This window comes from Crassostrea angulata, chromosome 2 (assembly GCF_025612915.1).
Source record: "Crassostrea angulata isolate pt1a10 chromosome 2, ASM2561291v2, whole genome shotgun sequence".
In the NCBI taxonomy this organism is placed as follows: domain Eukaryota; kingdom Metazoa; phylum Mollusca; class Bivalvia; order Ostreida; family Ostreidae; genus Magallana; species Magallana angulata.
The window spans coordinates 5,144,288-5,166,550 of NC_069112.1; the positions used below are offsets into that span (position 1 = coordinate 5,144,288).

A 22,263-nucleotide genomic window follows, 5' to 3' on the forward strand; every position below is an offset into this window, starting at 1 on the left:
CTAAAAATACATAATATAGCTACATGAACATGGTGATATTACATGAATACTATACCACATATATTCTCTCTTTGATCTCCCAGTCAACAGTCAGACACAGAGAACCTGTAAAGAGACCATCAACTGTTACATACTACAGACTGGTATAACCTATCAGTCAACAGTCAGACACAGAGAACCTGTAAAGAGACCATCAACTGTTACATACTACAGACTGATATAACCTATCAGTTAACAGTTGGACACAGAGAACCTGTAAAGAGACCATCAACTGTTACATACTACAGACTGATATAACCTATCAGTTAACAGTCAGACACAGGGAACCTGTAAAGAGACCATCAACTGTTACACACTAGTATTCGATGATATCCCACGCAAGAACTGGATTTAACATCATATACATGTATACACATTTATATGATACAATGCTTAATATTTTAAAAAATATATTTGGGTTCATTATTGCATATATTGTGTCCGATTTTTTTTTATTACTTTTCATGTTTCTTAACCTTTTCTTTAAAATTAAAATAAAAATCTAACTGCATGGGTGGATGTTAGAGAAGCGGGCCGGGGATGAAAAATATAAACTAAAATGGTTGATATATACATATATTTACATCAACCAGTGTCTTTGTCTGTGATAACATTACGTATCGAATTTGTACTATATAACCCATAATACAAACAACGCCAAATTGAGGCGCCGGCGGGGTTTGCTTATTTATAGTTAAAGATTTAATTGTACGATGGCTTAAAATTATATAAATATAAGTAATAAGGAATCATTCTTTGAATATTATGAGGTGATAATTTCGGACGGGGCGTGATCAAATCTATCATAAAGATTTATTGGATTTGATCACGCCCCGACCAAAATTATCACCTCATAATACTCAAAGAATGATTCCTTATTCCTTATGTTCATCTATTATTTCGCGGTTTATAAAGCGTAAACTGCTCCAAACCATTTTATATCATGTAAAACAAATAAATATTAAATTCATTGCTTATACTTTAATTTTTTACTCTTCATTGTACATAAAAACGGTCATTTGACCCTTAAAATGACATAAAATTGTACAAAATTCAAACGTAACGTCAGGTGTATTGATAAATGTTTGACGTTAGTCTTAACATGACGTAGGCAACATTCTTTATATGATATTAAACAATTTTTTAGCCAATCAGAAAGCGCATTACAACCAGAATTAAATTATATACCCATCAATTTTTCTTTCTTGTAACTGACAATTTTACAGAGTTTGATCTGGGTTTCCAGATCACCACACTGTGGTTTTTTCCGATTCCGTATTACTGCTCGCTGAAACTGATTGTTCTTTAGGTCAAATTTCACTATAATTATTAAAACTGTTCCAAATAAAAATTTCAGATAAAAGACGATTTTGAAAAAAAATAATTGGGGAGGGGGGGGGAGAGGGTCATCCCCCATTCAACCTCCCTATTTGATGTACATACATGATTTATTCATATAGAGGTAGAACACAATTTGTTCATTGTTTACAAATTACTGTAAAAGGTTTACTACTAATCTTTCATGGTATAAAAATGTAATCAATTATAGTTGATGGACATCATATCACACTTGTTGAAATACCAAAGGTGTGAGCAGTTACTGTGGTGCAGGCATTTTTCAGTTTATTGACAAAATGTCAACTTTTTTCTATATGTTTTTTTTTGTAATTCAGGTAAGTGATTAAGACATTCATAACCACTGACCCTGTTTCTTACATGTTATACATGTTTAAGGACGGCGACGAAATTCATTTCCACGGTAAATTTTTTATTTAAATTTTTATATAATGTTAATTTAATCAGTTAATGAAGAGTGAAAATCAATAAAAAAAATTATATTATCACCGACTTCCTTTCTTTACTGGGGGCAATTTAAAATTTGGGACTAAGGGTACGAAAATTCTCAGATATAATAGAATTAAGTAATGGGAATTTTCTGGGGTGTGGTATAAAAGCTTAGAGAAAAAAAATGTATGTCATCGAGATTGTGGTAACGTTATATTTCTTATTGAAATCATTAATCACTTATTATATCTAGGCCAGTACATACAGCTGTTCGATTGAATCAACTTACCCCCTCCTCCCTTACCCAGTGTTACCTGAACTAAGTTACAACAGTTTTTTTCTTGAAAACTTTACATATACATGAATGACACTATTTCCGGGTAGCCATTTTATTTCAATATGAATATGTAACGTTACATAGGCCTAGTTGATTTTTAAATATATCGCGTTTTATCTCACATATATTGTCACTGGCATGGTATATTCAAGAAGCAGACTACATTGTAGAATATATGATATGACAAACCTTTTGTTTCACGGGGAACAATTGTCTAAACGAATAGTAATAAACTTTCCTTTCCTCTTCCCAAATCTGTCTATCGTCTGTTTGACATATACGTCACAGCGATGCTTAGACGTTTCGCCACCCAACAATTTCGACCCCAAGTTGTTTCAGTCCCAGATGATGAATATACCGGTTTTCAAAAATGGAAAACGCTGTTCGAATATTTAGTTTTTAATGTATTAATCGGTCAACTTACTTTTCACTATTACTTAATTAATCTTTATATTACTTAACATTAATGTTTGCTGCGAAAAAAAGTGTGTGTGTGTGGGGGGGGGGGGGGGGGCTGAACCCTCTATTCTGCTATGTGCCTAATGGTTAGGTCTAACTTAGCAAAAGAAAGCATTATTAATTTAGACTAAGGTAGTCTGGTACCCCCCCCCCCCCCCGGTTCCGACGCCTATGTAATTTCACTGCACTCTGCTGAGTTGGTAACTGTATCGGGAAAGGCCTTCACCACAGTAAAAATGCCTCCCATATTTACCCGTAATGTAGCAGAAAAATGCAGAATAGCTCCAAAACGATTTTGTAGAAAAATAATAAAGTTGCATTGAAAATAACTGTCAAATTGTTCACAACAAACCATTTTAAAGCTGTAAATACATGTACCTTTCTTCGAAAAGTTTAATTCTATAATCGCAGAATTCAACATATTTCAACAACGTTTTTTACACACCATGTTGACATTCGAAACTCTCGGAATTTTTTAAAGTGAATGCGCTGTGTTAGAGTTATCTCCCGTATTTTCTTTGGTGAACAGAAAAAATGAAAATTAACACGCATTTGTTTTATCGTTTCCAAGTTTATCCATGCAAATATGATATTGTGGAAACATAAAATAAAGGGTGTGTTCCCGTTTTGCACACATTTGATAATTGGGTATAGAACAATAGGTGTGAATTGTGTTTTGATAGCAAATATTGTATTGTTTATTGGCTAAATTCAAATGAATTATAAGCTGTTGAAACATATGTACATAATTATAAATATATAATGCTACACTCTATCCAATCAAAATCAAACAGTTCGCTATTGACGTTAAACAATATTCTAAAAAAATATTATTCATACATGTACATTCATAGGAGGAGAGACCCTATAAATCAATAAATCAAATGATTATAATAATGATAATAATGATAATAATAGTAATATTAATAATAATAGTGATAGTAATAATACTTCAGTTGGATGTACTAGTTATCCGACATCCCGTTTTTTACCTGCCTCACGCAGAAACATTGCGAGATGGCACAATTGTTTGCGATTATGAATGGCAAGGAGTTGAACTAACTTAAACATTGAAGGACGAGACCAGTAATATTTTTTTTAAATACAATACCCGTAGACTTTTATAAAATGGACAGATAAGTATGAAATGGAATTCATCCTCGACTTCACCTAAATTACAATATTTACAGATACGCATCGATCTGACAGTTCCATTATAACGGCCTTGCTCTACCAAAAGCATATGCGATGACAGTCTATATTTTGTTAAAAGGACAACAAGGTTTTCCGGAATATTTTTACTCAAATAAAATTGTAACGAAAAAGTGTCAGGCAGATACTTGTACAATAAACATTTAGAGGATGACTCGAAAAATGCGTCTCTTTCCTGAATAAAAAAATCAGACAACCTCTGCTTTACAATTTTCAAGAAAACATTAGTGTTAGCCACATTTTGTGAAAGCCAGACTTCATGCATACCCAGAGATACTAATAATTCTCTGACATTAAAACACCATGTATTTGGTATCAACTGTGAGACCATTTCCTCATATACATTGCGTAATATACAATTTTCTGTTTTAATCAATTTCAACCAATACTTAATGATACGCAATTTACGTATAATACTCATAGGTAGACGACCTAACTCTGAATAAACCATAAAGTTTGACGTACATTTTTTAACTTTCAAAATTCTTTTACAAAAATTTGTGTGAACTCGTTCTATTTCATCACCAGAATGAAAACCCCATATCTCGGAGCCATAGTTAAGAACGCTAGATACATAGGTGTCAAAAATGCTTAATTTAGTCTCAATATTTAAATAAGTTTCATTACATAGTTTTAGAATACCAAACATACATTTCCTACCCTGCATTGCAATTGTTTTCTGTGTAACATTAAAATTCCCATTAAAATTCAAATTGATTCCTAAATAATTGAAACAATTAACAACCTCAACATGCTTTTGGTCATAGGTCCAAAAATCATTTTTACACATTCTACCCGCATGTCGAAAAACAACTATTTTTGTTTTATCTGTGTTCACACCAATATTCCAATCATTACTAAATTGATACAATTGATTCAACATACCCTGTAGACTCTCCCTTGAATTAGCTATTAACACAGTATCATCAGCATACTTAAAAGAAAAAGCGAAAGGTCTCTGAAGTCAACAGGTTCACAACAACTTCGAATAAGATCCATTTCAAAATCATTAATATATAATGAAAAAAGAAAAGGCGACAAAGCCTCTCCTTGCATAAGTCCAGTTGTTGACGAAAAATAATTTGACAGTTCAGACTTATATCTGACACATGATTTTAACTCACAATAAATATGCTTAATAATACTTAACAACTTTCCCGTGACTCCATTTGTAGCAAGTTTGTATAATAACTTGTTTCTATTCACACTATCAAACGCTTTTCTGTAATCAACAAAACAACAATATAATTTCTTTTTCTTTTTCAAATATAAAGATACTAAACTAGTAAGTGCAAAAATGGCATCTGTGGTACTATGACCTGGCTTAAACCCAAACTGCGCATCGCTTATGATACCATTGTCGTCAGACCAGCGAAGTAATCTATAGTTCAACACTGTGGTAAATATTTTTGCCAGATTACTAACAAGAGTTATTCCCCTGTAATTGTTAACATCATTGGTGTTACCTTTTTTAAGAAGTGGAATTATTACACCTATAGACCAGCTCCTTGGGAAAGTACCTGCATCCAAAATTTTATTAAAAAGTCTAACTAAAACTGGTAAAAAAAACTCTTTAAATTTAACAAAATATTCATTTAACAGGTGATCTGTTCCGGCAGCTTTACCACATTTTAATTTTTTTAATACTGAAAGTAATTCCTCCTCATCTATGGCTTTATCTAATTCACTAAAAACAGTATCAGTACTCCTCTGCTCAAAAAATGGACTTTCAATGTCTACAATATTTTCATCTACATTACAAACACTCTTAAAATATTGATAAAAAGCATCTAAATCTAAAGAGCTTTTAATTGTTTTTCTTTTCTTGAAAATCTTGTAAAACTGTTTTGGATTGTGCTTTCTTAAATAGTTGAGTTTATTACCTTCGTGTCTGACAAACCTATTTCTAGTTCTAAGTACATGCTTTTTGTAGACACGTTTGTTTTCACATAAAGTGATACGATTTTGAACAGACCTTTCCCAATTAAAAATACGTAAGGAGCTTTTATAAACTTTACGGAGTTCTTTACACTTGTCATCGAACCATGGCTTATTACTACTGGAAGACTTAATGTCAATAGACGAACCACCTAAAAAGTTGGGTACACTACAAAAAGGCATAAAAACACTGTTTAATATACTAGTGAAATTATTTACAACCTGATCTATACTAAGGATCCCACAGTCCATTTTTTCAAAAAGACTGTAAAAATCAGACACTTTACTGTGTAAGATAGATTTTATGGACTCAAAAGCTTCCTCATTCCATCTGTACACACTGCCTGCCGTTACATTACTACAGAAAATGTTATGATTGTCATAGCGTTGGTAGTTTTTAACATTATGAATACACACTTCAACTGGAGCGTGGTCTGACCATTCATTAAAATCTTTAACAGTAAAACTCTCGAAGGCATCAAAATCATCCTTACCAACTAAAACATAATCTATGACACTCGAACCTAAATGATTAAAAAAAGTATATTTGCCCCGCGTGTCCCCGGAAACCCTGCCATTACATATTCTAAGACCAGAGGCTCGACATAATTCGAGTAATTTACGACCAAAATTATTGACATGTTTGTCTTCCGATCTACGTGAACAAGTATAATCCTTATCGTATGACAAGAATGCAGGCATGTTATTTAACAAATTGTTAGCCAAAATATCATATTCAACATAATCTTTTGATTCACCCACACGACTATTAAAATCTCCAGCTAATATGATAACACCCATATCACTGTACTTCGCAATATCGCATAATAGAGTGTCAAAAAGGTCAATATCATAAGTAGTATAGAATACACTGTTTTCATGTGCAATGTAAACAAAACAAATATAAACGTCATTTTTATATATACCTGACAATTTTACCCATACCATACTGTCACCAACATATTTACAAACTGAAAAGTGAGCTAGTAGTTCGTCTCTTACCAGAATTACCATTCCACCCCCTTTGCCTCTGGTACGTGGGTACATAAAGGACGCATAACCTTGAGTAAGATGAGACAGGTCTAAAGTAGACTCACTGTTTACCCAACACTCTGATAAAAATACAATGTCATACGAGGAAAGAAGTTTACAAAACTCATGTTCACCTAACTTCTTTTCCAGACCTCTGTTCACGTTCCATGACACGATTCGGAGCGGTGGTCTATCCTCAGCGTCCCCCTAGCTCTGGGTGGGTGTCGGCGCGTCAGTACTACCTTGCGCGATTAACTGGTCCTCGCCTTCCATGGGTTGATCTTCAGGTGTACCCTTGTCCATATTGCCGATCGGTGGCGCAGGCACAACGTGACTTCCAAAATACGTTGGATCCTCTGTAGGCTCTGTCTCGGGGTCGTAACGCTGACCGTTGACGTAAAGCGTATCTCGAACCATCTTCACATTGTCGCCACGGCTCCTATGATACCGCATCGCGGGGTATAGCTCCCTCCGACGCCTCTCAATAGAGGTGGGATACTGTTCTCGGATTCCGTAGCCAATATTGCGCAACCTGTGCGACCTACTCCTGACAGCGATTAAGTCTTTTTGGTAGAGAAATCGGGCAACAATCGGTCTATCTTGACCGCGGACGTATCTGCCAAACCGGTGGACGTTTCCGAATTGAATATGCTCGTCGATGCCTAGCTCATAATACAGAAAGGCGCGAAGCTTATCTTCCGTATCCTCATCCTTGGTCTCCCCTCCGATGCCAGTAAAAATGAGGTTCATCTTCATTGAACGACACTGTAAATCGGTAATCGATGCTTCGAGAGCTCTATAATCCCGTCTCATACTGTCTAGACTTTTACATAGCGACTCTATTGTTTTCTCGTGTCTCTTCAGGTCTCTCTCGTGATCGGTGTTCACCCCCTGGTCTTCTAGCTTTTCAACTCTCGCTGAGATTGCACTCACCGCCGCCGAGTTTTCCGTTAGCTTTCTTTCAACATCACTGATCCTGTTATTGAACTTTGCAACAGTCTCACTCACTTTTTCCAGTTTTTCTTCAATATGATCGATTTGATCTAATTTAACTAACTTTTGCATAATCTTATCGAGTTTATCATTCTGTTCATTTAACTGAGAAATAATATCCCCACTAGGTTTTGTAGCCGCTTGAGTCTTTGGTGTCGAGGTGGTGGGTCCCAGGTGATCCGTTTTATTGGCTACGTTTGGTTTAGTAAGTATCGGTGTCCCGTAAAGAACGTTGCTGGCCACACTGATGATGCTGCTTAACATAGACGAGTCATGGCTTTCCTGATCGGGCACCTGTGAACATTGCTCACTGCCGCCATTCTCACTATTGTCGGAAGTTTTACTTTTTCTTTTCCTTTTTTTGTGTTTATGTTGCCCCATTACACTTAAATATCAATGTTAGCACCAGCCAAATCAATAATACTCACTTAAGAGGAATGTAGATATGGAAAATAAAACTCCACAGCCGACAGGAAAGGTAAACTAGCTCCGACCCGGGAGCTACTCAAAACACGTCCGACCACCTCGACGACCTTAAGATGTCAAATATAGTCTGCTTGGTGTCTTCCCACTTAGCCAACATTTTGAAAAAATACAGGTAAAATACAGGTAGATCTGTGTTGGCTAAGTGGGAATGGGGTGCAGGTAGAGAACAAAAGAATTTAACTACAGGTAAGCTATAGTCTGTTTTTGAATACGGGAGAACAGATATGAATTAAGCTTTGACACAGTACTTTATTTGATTTAAATAAATAAGAGGAAAATGTAATTTTAAATTTATTTATGACTCAAAATTTATATTAGTTGACTTTAAATAAGCCTTGAAATATGTAAAAAAAAAAAAAAAAAAAAAAAAATATGGGTCATATGTTATTTCCTTCAATTTTATGTAGTTTCTATAGTTATAGATTTATTCATGACTTAGAATTTATATTAGTTGACTTTAAATAAGCTATATATGTTATTTCCTTCAATTTTATATAGTTTCTATAGTTATATTACAAATATTTCCAATCAACACAATATGAAAATAACAAAACATAATAGTCCTTGAATCGCATCACAGGAGCGGTCTGGTCATCACTATCCTCCAAGGCCTGGAACCACACATCTTCCACACGGTGACCGGGAACCAGAGGAAGGACGCCTGCTCTTCTAACTAGTTGGTGGAACTCCTCATTTTCTCGAAACTCTGTGGTCAAACCGCAGTTTTGAACTTTCCTCCAGATACACTGTGTGTAGTGGAAAAAACACCCTCGAATTGTCGTATTTAGAAATATCCCTCCTACTGCATTTCTGGCTGCCACCTCAAAGTCTATCATCCAAGTTTCAGGCGTGAGAGCCGACTGTCGTTCGTTGACTGCGGTCCTCAAGAGTGAAAACAAACGGCGATAAGTTGCTTCAGTCTTGTTGGGGAGCAAGGCAAACACAAGAGGGAAAACTGTTCCTTCCACATCTGCGTGCAAAGTGTAAAGCTGGGTGAATAGAGATGTACAGGAATAAAAGGTCCCATCACTATATACAGTCGAGGATGCACACAGTCTCTGAAGATTGGCATCAGTGGCGAACAAAAGAATTCGGTTTCCAGCTTCATCTCTGTCGTCACACAACAGGAATCTCTCGTGAGCAAGGGTCTGTGTCCAGTGGTCTTGGAGGTTGATTTCCTCTGGTGTTGTTGGCAGTTTTGGCATCATCTTCCCTCGGCTCCGGTACAGAATAGACTTGCAAGATTGAAATGTGGGAATCTGCCTGATCATTTTCTCCACGCTGTCATCACAGTCAGCATTCCGCAGGGCTCCAAGTTCTTCATCGTACAGCGAGGGTATGGGTGCCGCTTCATCTCTGCATCTCTTCTTCACTTTACTGACGAAGGAGTCTGCAGCTAAGGCAATGAAGTCTCCTTCATGGTTATGGGGCCGTCCGAAAGACACAAGGATGTTGTCCAAAGTAACAACAGTAGCAGGGCACTGTCGGTCTACACATCTCCAATATGTTCGGTTGTTGCGTCTTGTCCTCACAGAATACTTAAATCCAGCATGGAGAAGATAGAATCCTCCTCTGTCGTTCTCTAAAAAGTTGACTTGCACCTGAAGATTGGCCATTTTGATTTGATTTGATTTTCTTAATATCTTTCAACTACATGTAACAGTCCATTAAACAATCAAGATCTCATAATTTTCAGGCTTTTGATTTTGTAAACTAATGACCATAATTATGCTTATCTATCTAGTCTATATTCTTAAAAACTGCTGATCAATCTCATTTATGTAATTGTACCTCCAATTAAAACATTTTATAATCATTTATTTTAATGTTTTGATGATGCATGTACCGCTATTAGTTTATACATATAAAAGTTTTAAAAAAATATGTAATTATCTTGCAGAAAATTGATGATTTTCATTTTTTTTTTTTACAAATATTCTTGGTTATTTTTATTTATTCTGATTATAGGCAAAATTAATGCTCTTTGAATAAACATTTAAAGAAGACTTATGTTTCGATAAATATTAAAAATACATATATTGCCGATTATTCTCGAAATAAATTTATGCATTGTAGTTTATCTTTTTAAAATGCAATCATTTATTTTTTTTTCCATCAAATTTTTCTCAGGTAATTGATAACAAATACATTTACATGTGAAAACAGACTATAGCGTCCTGATCACTCAGGTGTGAAAATCAAAATGTTGGCCAAGTGGGAATTGAGAATTTCAGAATGTTGGCTAAGTGGGAATAAACCAGTCTGCTTTCGGTCAAAGATTTTACCTGGATTTTTACCTGTGTTTTATTAGTGCCTTAACGATAAAACAAGACAATGACAATGACAATGAACTTTATTCTCATAACTGAATTTACAGTGAAGAGAAAAAACATATGTACAGTATGTACAAACTACAATATATATAATAAATGAAAATCAATGGTACATGCATGATGAAGGGATAACAGATATAATTTAACCAAGAGAGCTAACTCTCTCAAATATAGTATCTAATAGTTTACAAATATTGGTAAGTTGGTTTATGTTTGTGATATTAAACAGTTTTTCAAATTTTACAACATTTGGATTTGTTATGAAATATTTTGGTAAACATCTAACCCTTGAATTGGATATATATACATCAGTACATTTGAAAAGGTAGTGAAATTCATCCCCAATTTCATTGCAGGTACATAGTTTACAAATTCTGTTTTCTCTAGGAATATTGAACCATCTACCTATCTCAATAGGTAATTTAGCATTACCAGTTCTAAAGTTACAATATTTCTTACATAATTGTGTTGGCAAAATCAATAAATACTTTTCAAAATCCAGTGAGTTTTTAAAAATCCTATAATTTAAACCTTTTGGAGAATTATGTACCTCACTATACCATGATTGCTTAAATTGGTCTAATAAAATATTGTATACTTTAGATTTTAACCAGGGTATGTTTATTGTGTTTTGATACCATATATATGTCAATCCACATTGATTTAAAGTTTTCTTAATGGCTTCGCACCATGGGTTATTAAAATTCTTCAATACATTAAAAAGTTTTGCTGACAATTTTGAGTTCTGGAAATTGACTAATTTACCCCAAAAGGAAATCATTCTAACTTTAACATTAATTGTTAAGGGGTATCTTCCAAGTTCCCCATATACCATAAAGTTTGGAGTTGAGGTTCTCAAGTTCAATATATGTTTACAAAATTTTAAATGTAATTTTTCAAGGAGATTAGTGTTATGAAAACCCCAAACTTCGCATCCATATAATAATATTGGTTTGATAATTTTATCGAACATGTCTACTTTACAATCAATTGTTAGATTATGTGTTCTGCACTTCCCAATAACACCATACATTGCTTTAGTAGCTTTATCAAACAGTTCTTTAACATTAAGATTAAAAGAGTTGCTTTTACAAAAAGTAACACCCAGGTATTTAAAGTTGTTAACAATTTCTAATTGGGAACCTTCAAAAGTAAAACAGTTGGTTTGTTTACCTCTACCAAACATTACAACTTTAGTTTTTTTACTGTTAACCTTAAGACGCCACTCTTTACAATATCTAGAAAAAACATTGAGTAAGTGTTGAAAATCTTCTGGATTTTCTGACAATAAGATGATATCATCTGCATACAATAAGACAAAAAGGTTTAAATAAATATTAAGATCTTTCTTAATGTTATCAGACAAGCGTGACAAACCTCTGACATTGTTTGTATAAAGATACTCCTCAAGATCATTTAAATATAGTGAAAATAAAAAAGGCGACAAATTTTCCCCTTGTCGTACTCCAACTGTACATTCAAAAAATTCTGAACTTAATCCATTAACCAGAACTTTTGACTTAATACCTTTGTACATATTAGTAATAATTTTAAAACATTTACCATCAATATTGTTTGATAATACCTTGTTCCATAAACCAATGTGCCAAACAGAGTCAAATGCTTTCTCAAAATCAATAAACGCACAATATAATAAGAGGAATACAGATATTTTGTTGTGTTTTAGGTCTAATAACTATCACCATTTATTTTTTTTCGTTTGACACAATAATGATATATTTAAAAAGTCTGATAAAAAATTAATGATTAGATTAGATGAATTGACTTTTACATTTTTGTCCATTTACCTTAAATATAAAACCAAATGAATTATGAAAAATTGCTGGTCCAAAGCCAATTGGAAGCTGATTCAATGGATAATTATATGATGAAGGGGAAAACTACACTGTACATAGACAGTCATATGGGGTACCCCGTGTCTCTTTTTACTATTGAGTTGCAAATTATGTAAAACGCATGTTTATAATGTTATTGATTGTTTGGTATCAACAGAAAGAATATTATGAAAGAAAACAGATCTTGAAGTAGTGACCTTGACAGTAGTTCTTATGACATCACTGCATTAGTATATGGCGGGTCACTTTCTAGTTTTTCAAATCAGAGGTTAAATACTTAAAAAATCTGACAAAAATAATATTGTAATATTGATGCGATATACCTCAAACTGAAAAAAGGTTGAAAATGCATGAATTAGGTCTGAATTTGATCGGTTTTGTGAAATCATCTTTATAGTTTTTGAAGCATGCATATAAAATTGCCTATTTATCATCATACAGTTTGTCTTTTTATTCGATTATTCAAGATATAACACAACATAAATGAAAAATATTTAGCAGCGTTTTCACTAGACACATTTCTTCCATTTATGTCAGCAAAAGCAATAATTAAATATTAACATATGATATTTCTCTTCAAACTTTTAGCATGTATATGTACTTTCTATAGGCAGTAAGTTAAACAAAGGCGCTACATATTCAACATTTTTGCAATAATCTTTCTTGTTTAAAAAAAATAATGAAATTGTTCATGACCAAAGTGATGTTTTAAATCAAATTTATGAATATGGATGTCAATTATTATGTAAATGTGCTTTTATGCAAGTTATTTTGTAACATAAAATACATGTTAATTTCAATTGCGAGACGAGAAGATATGTTTTATTTATTTTATTGTCAATTGCCCTCGCAGGAATTGTGATATAGACTATAGCAATTAAGCAATTATCTCACCTGGTCAAATTCCCGTTTCGCACACATTTTTTTGATACATAATTTTCAAATGTGTGCAAAACCCGTGATTTAGTGTGAATGTAATGCGCATGCGCAAGATTGTAAAATCCAAAAAATTCAGATGATTTCCAGAATTTTTGGAGGAATTTTCGTTGATAATTATTCAACGAAGCTTGATTGAGAGTCTATTATTTTCATATAGTAGTATGGATTACATGTTTTTTTGTTTTTCTCGTAAATTAAAATTTTATCATAGACTGTCGTGTTAGACGCGTTTTATCGAGACTAATTCCGGCTTAGTTTTTACCTTTAAAGTTGAACAGATTCTACCGGATGAGCATGATCTTACATGTACTTTATCTTAATCCATTTCTATTTTATTATGTGGTCTCTTGAAATTATATAAACTAATGCACTAAGTTTTAATTCAGTACAATCCACCAAAAAATTAAGATGGTTTGAAATAAATAATTTCCAGTAGAATAATAATGAATTGAACTTTGTATTAAAATAATGTACAAATCAATGTGTTCTCCATTACTTAATTCATACTTAAGCAATTCTCAAACAACTACCGTTAGAAATGCTCACAGTAACGAACTCTATTCTTAATATTGATGGTAAAATGTTAAACTTCAAAACATGTTGCTGAAAATATAGTAATTAAAATAAAAATCTACCATTAAAGTTGGTACAACCAACTCGTTATTTTCTTCTGTGTCCTGTGTTTTTATGTTAACAACCAATGATGATTCAAACAACAATTACATGTATATTTTATGTTAACAACCAATGATGATTCAAACAATAATTACATGTATATTTAAGAAATAAAGTACGAGTTTTCGTGAATGTTGCAGATTAACCTCCGAGGTTGAGAAATGTTGTTTTGAAATATAAAAGCCGAGGCGTTAGCCGAGGCTTTTATATTTTAAACAACATTTCGAGACCGAGGAGGTTATCCTACAACATTCACGATAACAAGAACTTTATTTCTATTCTACTAACAGCCCAGTATTTCTTCAGATCGTTTCTCTTATAGAGAGTCGATCTAGGTCATTTTGACGGCTGTTCCGGGTAACCCCAACGGTTTTGTTAGTAATGTTTACATGTGTATCGATCAAAGGAATCGGATGCAGACGACAGAATTTTTCTTTCGATTTTTAATACTCTTCACTTATTTATAAAATATCTTTGAATCATATTCCTTATATTTTAAGGGCAATTTTTACGATTATTACTACTATAAGTAATATATTTTAAGTAAAAACACGCAGGGAAAATGTGCTAGGGAGGTCCTAGGAACAGCCGCATTGATCTCTTACAAATAAACATTTGAGGCAATACACATCGTTTTGACTGGAACTTACACGTGAAATTGACATGGTTAAAAAACTTTTTACGGTTTGAAGTTGTACTTTCATGATCAGTACGAAACAAATAGGTATTTCTGATCTGATAATTTACTGATGACGTTCGTGGTATATTGGAGAATAATGTCCGCGGCATCTCTTTGATCTCGGCAATAACTGTAGTAGAATTTATGTTAACAACCAATGATGATTCAAACAACAATTACATGTATATTTTATGTTAACAACCAATGATGATTCAAACAACAATTCCATGTATATTTTTGCGGCCCGTTTGACGCTTGCGTCAATGTGATTTCTTGTTATTCGTTTGTGAAACTTTTGAACGGCAATCCTACTACTTCTAGCATTAATTAAGGTCTTCCGTTTTCAACGGAAGACCTTACTATTATTCTGAAAAATTTTCAAATTTCTTATTTTTTTTTTCTTCTAGACGCCAACTTTGATCCTTAATATCTCGCTCGTTTGTTCATCGATTGCTTTGAAATTTTCAGGACTGACAACATGCCGCGTGATGTTGTCGTTGCATATTTTAGTTGAGGAAAATCCTCATCCGGTTTTGAGTTATTCCCCTTTTAGTAAAATTTAACGACTTCTTTTGTCCAGGGGGGTTTAGCTATAACGATGACTGGCAGAGTCTCAAAGATGGGCTGGTTTGGAAGCTAATACATTGAATTTGTGCGAGATATAGTTTATTTATTATTTAAATGCAAATAAAAGGGGTGGTATAGATGTTGAAACAAAGGTACGAAAAAAATTCAAAAAAATTCGCGTATTTTCCGTGTTAGTTTTTTACCTGATAAAAATTTGTTATAACATGTAATTTAAAAGATCTTGGTCTTACCAAGACCTTTCATTCGGTATACAGAAAAAGGGGCTGGCCCCTATAATTAGGGAGTTAGATGCGTCAAAAGTTTCTTGTCAATAACTTGTAAAGGAATAAAAATTTCTAATGCATTATTGAAGCAAAGTTATAAAGAAATTAATTTTGAATCCTTCCGTGGTATTCAATTTAATGTTTTCGTAATTTATAGCCAGTATCTGCAGAAACAATTGTTGTCAGTTCGGTCCATTTTTGTGGGGGTGCGCACGTTTAGGAGGTTATGAAAGGGCTTTTTGTATTGCACTAACTGATACATGCAGCGCGCAAAAATAATTCTACATAAAATTCCCAAATGTTTTTATTCATATGTACATATTCATTTCATTAAGATGAACGTCTTTGACCTTATTTTTGTTGTTTGTTTCATAACTGTGCCCCTCTCTATATTTAGATGCATTACGAGACTCAGGTAAACGATCGATAGAAGAGTCGCTAGCTGTATTCAGGCCGTCGCCTTGACGACAGTGCATATGCTTGTAGAGCTGGACGTACACATGTTTTACGCCCCACTGTGTTACTGTAACAGAGACATTTTGAATTGTTTAAGTACTGGGAGATGTGTTAATAAAATGGTTCGATTGCATGGTAATTAAACTCAACTTTTCTACAGTACGTATACACGGCCGTCATATAAAGCACAATGTGTATTACTGACATGACAAATGTACGCTGGCAATTTAAACGAACGCGGGATTGCTCCCGATAGAACATTTCTTTTAAAGCAAAACAAAATACTGATTTCCGATGGATATAATATTATCATCGTGGAGATGATTTTAAAAAGTGAACTAAATATTCGTATACGATAATATTTGAATCCAAAGCCGCTATTTTTATGTAACGGTTATTAGGGATATTGATTATGACTTGCCCCGCGTTTCACGTTTTTTACTTGCAATGCATCTACAAACGAAAATACCAAACAACCTTCGGCAGCAATTTATAAATTATTTATTACATACTAGTACACACTATTAAAGAGATAATTAAATAAATTGTGCTTTATAATTGTACTCGCTATCTTCCGTGGAAATAATGGCATGGAAAAAATGTTGTTCAATGTTCATAAAAAAGGATGTAGCCTTAGCTATCGAAAATAATTAACAAACTGTATATTGATAGATTCACACATTAACAAACATTCAGACCCGCAATGTATTTTTTGCAAATTCTATAAAATGTAGACTTAATAAGTGAATTTTTCGTTTGGGGTATTTTGAATCACATGTGTACGCTATGTGTACATGTACATATAGATTAATAGCCATATAGATAAACACGTTCAGTGTTGAATTTTTAAAAGATATTTTGTACATGCAAAGCAATGCAATGCAAGGGCTATTAAATTCGAACAATGTAAATACGGTAGGGATCGAACTGATACTGGTTCTGCTTGTTCTACAAACAGCGAATGAAATGCGAAGTATTAGGGTGTTATTTTTTAAACAAATAAGTATTGCTCTCTTAAAACCTTGCATTACTAAACAAAGTATTTCATCGGAAGCATTATTAGTTACCTTAGCTGCATATATGTAGCTCTCCGTCTGAAAAAATTGAGTACCATCCGAAATTTTTCATACAAGGGCTATACAGACTTGCAGCTAACATTACCTTAGAATTTGCCGCTGTTCATAAATTCATTAAAAGACGTGCAGATTCAAGTGGTTATATGTCATTTGATATGGGATTTATGATGTCTATTTATATTATTTTAATTAAGGACAGACGAGACGTTCCTCAATTTTATATAATTTTCCTTGATATTTCATTCCTTATTTATTAACATTTAAACCTGTTAATTCCAAAAAATTTAGAGTACATTACCAGGCTCGTTTTGGAGCTAGAATATTTCGAACTTTCCTTAAAATAGCACGCAAAATGCATTTGAATGCTTATAAGTTAAGTTATACTATATATTTTAATTTGAACACTTTATATCCAAACCAAAAAAATCATATTACCTAAAAATTTAATTATGAAATAACAAAGTGGAAATCTTCACATTGTGGAGATAGCTATAGGAAAAAATGGAAGATACATGAAGGTCGCGTCTGACCTTAATATTATACAAGCAATAGCTTTCCAAAAAGCTTGCCTGACTACAATGGAAGCATGCATGTATCAATTAGGCTATCTTATAAGAAATGAAATTTAATTTTCGCTGCGGATCATAAATTATTAAAATGAACTGCAGAGTTTAGAAGCAATTTCAATCTTTTTCTTTGATCGAGTGCATGTACCTGTATATCACTGGAAATTAAATCATTTCATTATTTTAAATCATTTTAGGAATGTACATGTATCGACTAATCTCAAACAGCCAAATTGAAAATTGAATTTGTTATATATTAGATGCAAAATCAAAGACATTTTGTTATTTCTAACCATATAGGAAAGGATATTCAAACACGTAAATGTAGCATCGTTATTTGAAAGTGTGTGTGTGTGTGTGGGGGGGGGGGGGGGGTAGGTGGGCAGCTTTATCCAAAAAAATCGTGACAAGGAATTTAAAAAATGGGGAATTTTGAAAATCCTAATCTGTAGGTGGGAGGGGGTATTTACATTTTAACTTCAATTTAATTCAATTAGAATTACTTTATTTTTTGGTTCCATTTATTACATGCTCCGACAAAAGTGAAAGATCCATGATATCTCTATTTATTAAGGTCTTCCGTTTCCAACGGAAGACCTTTCTATTATTGTGCGGGTTAAGATTATTCTTATTAGGGTTTTCCGTTTTTCAACGGAAAACCCTTCTGTTATTCTACTGTTTCTTATTAGGGTTTTCCGTTTTTCAACGGAAAACCCTTCTGTTATTCTACTGTTTCTTATTATTATTTTTTTTTTTTTATCCGCAAATTTTGTGTAGGCCATTTCTCGTACATTTGTTGTCTGATTGTTATGAAACTTTCAGGGTATGTAGACAATGTTAATATCTAGGGACGTTTTTTTCAAATTTTTAAAATTCACTTCCGGTTATGAGTTATTGCCCTTTAATTGAAAATTGGGGGGTCTTTTGTCCAGAGTTGATCTCGGGAACTACAAAAGATAGTTGCATGAAATTTAGCAGAATTGTTGGTAACATTTTATAGTTTTGCTGGCATGAAAATTTTGGCAAAATGTTTTTTAGTTTTTAAGCTATTTGCCGGTAAAGTTTAAGGTTTTGGGGGGTCTGAAATTTTGTTGCCTTTTGTATAATAACCTTTAAACTAAAAATAATTTGTTAATACATATAGAACAAAAGTTGTTAAGAATAACGAGAGCTTTCATTTAAAATTAAGAAAAAAGGGCTGGCCCCTATAATTAGGGGTCAGCAGCTCATACACGTATTTTTCTGATAGCAAAAATCGTTATCATTTTATGAAAAAAAATTAATTCAGTTATTGTTAATATATTAAATAATGTCATTTGGTATCAAATTTAAAAAGTTCTGTGCCCTATTTTTTTCAAATTTCATAAAACAAATATGTGTGAATCGTACATGAACGAGTTAATTTGTCTACATAGACACACAAGCGAACAAATGCCGTTTTAAGGCCCAGGCATTTACTGCATTACATTGTGTTGCGTCTTAGATAAATTGTTGTGATTCAATTTCATTTTTTTTCATCTAGGCTATATCATTTATGAATTCAACTACTTTTTTAACACGTTCTAATCGGCCACGCAGAACAAATGTTTGCAATGTTTGTCGCGGACCCGCGAATGTAAACAGTAACGAACGGCATTGTAGAAAAGAGAGAGCGTAATGCAGAAGATAAGTTGTGCATTTTTCGGTTTACACATGCATTTTCAAGTTACTGTGAAACAGATGAACATGCACAGGGAACAATACTACATATTTGTATAAGGAGGGATATATTCTCGTGTGAATCGTTTACGAGGAAATTCTGACAGCCACACTTCTGTCGACCATGTCGACGGATGTTTATGTTTCCATTGATCAGCCGTTGATAAGCTACGAGTAATAAAGGGGAAAAGATGGACATTAAAGTGTGTGATCTATGTGGATGTTACTGAAGAAGGTGAGGCTTTTTATTCCTTTTAAAGTTTCTTGTCTATAGTGGTTAAAATGTCAGCATGTTAACTGGTTAACATTTAGTCTATAGATGTACATGTAAGTACGTGCACACTGTCACTGATGTATGTTATTTTTCTAGTCCAGACAATCTAAATCCTTTTAACAGAATTGAATCCCAAATGTTGTACCTTTCACTTGTTTTTTTCTCCTTTTTACCAGAATTTTGTGTAAATTACAATTCAATTTATTGACAAAATCCACATGTGGCGAAAGTCATACATACAGTATACAAATATACATGTAGTTGGTACTGTACATAGATTTTCTTATGATATGTCCATCGCGTATGAATTTACAAATATATCTTGATGATTTGACATCTGCTGGGTTAAGAATTTTATAAGAATTACAGAGTTAGATGTTTTGTTATGGTGTGGGTGTTTGTTTACTAACGTGTAATTTTTACATTGTTTACTGGATGTTTAGACTTGCTCGAGGTTCATTGGTGACTGGAAAGGATGACCAAATTTATCTATTTAAAAAAAAATTAGATTGTGAATTTTCAACTCAAAATTCAAAGCAGGGTCTAATTAGAAACATATGATCATATTCTTGTGCGGAAGACTCCAAATGTAGACATAAATACCCTGTAGACATACATGTAACATCAAGTAAATAAAATTGTATACTTCAGACTTCAGAGTTAAAACATGACTAAAAAGTCTTTAATATTTTTATGATGCCGATCAATGTATCATTAGAGAGGTTTAGCAGACCAACGGGTAACCGGTACATGTACTTGTACATGTAGTTTACAAGTTAGAACTATGCGTACCACTCTACCAGTTCACATAATTTTTCTTGTTTAGCAGTTTTGATATGTACTTGAATTGTCCTTGTTAATGTTTAAAATGTAATTTTTCATTTATATTCTCTTTTTTTAATCTGACTACTGGCAGTACTGGCATGCCAGCAGTTCTTGTCAAGGACCATTTCTCGCTGGTGCAATGTTACATCATATTTTCGTATATAATTTTATGTGTTGATAAAATGACGTAACAATGCACTGATGAAAAATGGTACTCAACGATAACTGATCGCAAGCCAATATTGATTAATTACAGACAAAAACTGAAGGTTGCAAGTGTTATTTTTTATTGAACACCATTGTTTAAAATAACTTTTTATATATGTGACGGTCAGACCGGTTTAAATACCAGTGTTCAGTTGGTAGAGCACCTGACTAGAGATTCAGGGGGACCAGGTTTAATTCCTGGTTTGGTCCTTCATTATTTCTCCCATCCTGTTACAATATTAAGGCTTGGACGTTTCTGTACTTAGCCGATTCGGTACATATCACTATACATGAGATGCGATACGATACATATCACGATACATTGCAACTAAATGAAAACATGAATAAGGGTTAAAAATTTATTCAATCTGTCGATGTATTACCGCATGTCCAAAGTTATTTTGATATATTTAAAATGAGCGTTGCACAATTTACAAATTACTTAAGTCTCATATACACTACTTTTTCATTAACAAGTAATCCAAAAGTTGTCCACACTCCAGATTTAGCTTCCTAACAGGTTTGACAACTTTACGAGGTTTTCCGCCATCTTTGTACTTTCATATTAGGCGCGCAGACTAAAAATAGCCGATATATGAAGCTCAGATATTTTTGGAAAATAAAAAAAAGTCCGCATAGGTATCGTAATGTATTAATGGTAAATGTAACAATCCAAATATCGTCAAAATAAATACCGTGGTGCATCGGTGGATCGTTCCATCCCTATACAATATTGGTGTTGTAACCAACCCCTGGAACTGACAGGTTAACTCCTGACAGGGGAAGAGCCAGGGGTGGTCTTTGAGGGTAAAGATCATTTAAAGGGGGGGGGGGATGTGACGGTCAGACTGGTTTGAATACGGGTGCCAGATACATGTAGCTCAGTTGGTAGAGCACTTGACTAGAGATTCAGAGGGCAAGGTTCGAATCCCAGTCTGTTCTGTCATTATTTCTCCCATCTTGTACATATATATCAGATCTATTCAAGTCAGTGTCAGCTAAATTATGCATAAACAATTTTACCCGCTCCTAAACCACAAACTTTCTTATTAGTGGATTCAGCTTACCGCTGATTGGCTGCTGTTGCAGCAGACTTATAATATATGCACGCACAAAACACAATGAACTTATCAGAGAATGAAAAATTCATCGAGTTACTTTCAACTGTTGGAATTTGGGTATTTTTTATAAATGTATACTTGTGACAAAACATATGATTATGTGGTACATACAGCTGTAGCTTTATGAAGAAAATTTGGGTTAGACATATATATCTACCATGCAAGTAAATGATATTTACTAAAACTTCCAATTTATGACGCACGAAATATATGCTACTTTTATAAAGATTGACATACATGTAATGTAACACATTCTGTGAAAAATAATCTATTAAAAATTCTTCATTAAGTTTACTCATACATGTTTTATGCTTATTACACATAGTATTGTTTTTAAAAAATGTAATTTAAAAGAAAAGAAACCAAAACCCTCGCCAAATTTATTTGCAAAATAAAAACCCGGTAGAATTGATAAAACATGGTATA

At 33.4% G+C, this 22,263-nt stretch overlaps 1 pseudogene; it reads right to left on the reverse strand.

Annotated features, from left to right (window-relative positions):
- The window catches only part of LOC128170701 (uncharacterized), a 723,116-nt pseudogene that overhangs the window by 19,114 nt on the left and 681,739 nt on the right, over nt 1-22,263 (reverse strand).